Below are 2,135 nucleotides of genomic sequence, written 5' to 3'. Positions count from 1 at the left end.
GCCGAATTGAAGCAAAATGAGTATTCGCAATACCATGAGCAAAACCCTACATCCTTTCTCAGGATCCTTCTCTTGTTGGATCACCATTCTGGGACAAGGACCAATATCTAGTTGATCGGATCAAGGGAAGGAAGAACATGTTTGTGAAGACCAAGTCAACCAACTTGGATCACATGGAGAAGTACTAGGCATACTTTGGAGAAGCTCGTGCCCTCTATGATCAGCTCAACATCGTGACCCTCATGACCTTCAACTATGATTTCGATGCAGAGTTGGTTGCTTAGGTTTTTGCCACCATATGGTATGGCACAAACCCAGAGCACACTTTGATCTGGATGACCAAGGGCAGGCAGTTGCGCGCCACTTGGAGTGCCTTTATGTCGCTTCTAGGATATCCTGACGAGGGGCTGAGGAAGCCTCTTGGCCTTCGTGCTCGCCATGAGGGGGGCTTACTCACAAGGATGAGCTGCTGCCTCATATGATTATCACTAGGACAGCGAAAGGAGTCATGAAGGAGTTGAAGCCATTCTTTGACATTATGGACCGCATCTTCCGGCACACTCTCTTTCCTCGCATTGGCAACTTGGACATGGTGCATGGGTACCTTGTGGATATGCTCCTGTTGTGCCACTCTAAGAAGGGCAGAAATGTGGTTTTGGATGTCTCTCATGTCATGTGGAACGAGCTAGTGAATGCTACCTATGGAGACCATTGCCTAATTTATGCTCCATTCATCTTTAAGTTGATTCAGTCTACCTAGAGCTCCACTTTCCCTGGTGTGCCTCTTGAGACCGGACCCTTGACTCCTCATGACGTACTCAACTTGCGTCAGAAGGAGCCTTGGGCCTCTACTACTTGTCCTGAAGCGCCAGTGTCGTCTGCTTCTGGAGAGGATCAGGGCGATGATGATGGTCTTGCTCCCCGCACAGTGCATTCCTCTGGTCAGTCAGGTTGGGGGGCTAAGCTCAAGCACAAAGTGAAGAAGCTCTTTTGCCTTCAGACCGATGTTCAGCACAAGATGTACTTGGCACATGTGGATGCCAAGAAGGCTCGTCGGGAGAGGAATACTATCATGAGGAAGCTTGAGATCCTAGTTCAGGATGGCTCTAAGGACCGTATCACTCCGAAGGACAAGTGGATTTCTTTGCACTCTCACTGGACGGACTCGGATGAGTCCAATGCTGCTACATCTGCTCCATCTCAGGATCAAGAGATCGAGGAGGAGACCGACGAGTCTGAGGAGGAGTCTGCTGATGGGTCTGCTTATGAGGAGTCTAGCAAGCCCATGGGAGGAAACTAGTGCCATCTGGAGTTGCGTTAGGTCACTCTTTGCCTCTTTTGGTGTCTTGATGCCAAAGGGGAGAGGTTTAGGACCGGGGATTTGTCTTTCTGTATGGTGTTGTTGAGTCACAAGATTGGTTCTTGTTGCTTCTGTGTGTTTTTGCTTGTGAACTCTTTTCCTTCGTTCGCTTTGGTTTTGTGTGAGACTCTATCATATGGTGTAAGACATATGCTATGCTACCCTGGTTATCCTTATTGTGTCCCTTTGTGTGAGATTATGCTTGTCTTATTATTTCTCATGCTTAGTGTCCCTTTTTTTGTTGCTAGAATTGCCTTGTCTATAAAATATAGGGGGGCGGGTTGATCCTAGTGGGTGTGTTGTGCAGTCCAAAGCACATCTATAAAATGCACACATCTAGGGGGGTCCTGTCTATATTTTATAGATTTTGGGTTTGCTTATGCTTATTATATATCTCTATGTGCAAATCCCGTATTGTCATAAATCCACCAAAAAGGGGGAGATTGTAAGGGCATATGTCTCCCTAAGTGGTTTTGGTGATTGATGACAATGCTTTTGTGGACTAATCGTGTATGCATTGAGCATTTCAGATATCTCATGTCTAGGCACTTGATGATTCGATGCCCCTCGAAGCCTATCGAAGATGATAGTTCTCTACGTTTCTTTTCCGTGGATTTGAGTCATAGGGAAGCCGTACTATTAAGAGGGGGTCCGTTTTAGAAAGGTATGGGTGAATCAACACGTACACAACCCCATATGCACCCACAACCTCCTTTCCCTTCTCTGGAGCTTTTCCAATATTTTCTGTGGTGTTATCTGCATCTTGCCAGCGGTA

The sequence above is a fragment of the Triticum aestivum genome, unplaced genomic scaffold (assembly GCF_018294505.1).
Source record: "Triticum aestivum cultivar Chinese Spring unplaced genomic scaffold, IWGSC CS RefSeq v2.1 scaffold99796, whole genome shotgun sequence".
NCBI lineage: Eukaryota > Viridiplantae > Streptophyta > Magnoliopsida > Poales > Poaceae > Triticum > Triticum aestivum.
Note: the sequence above shows the minus strand (reverse complement) of the source record.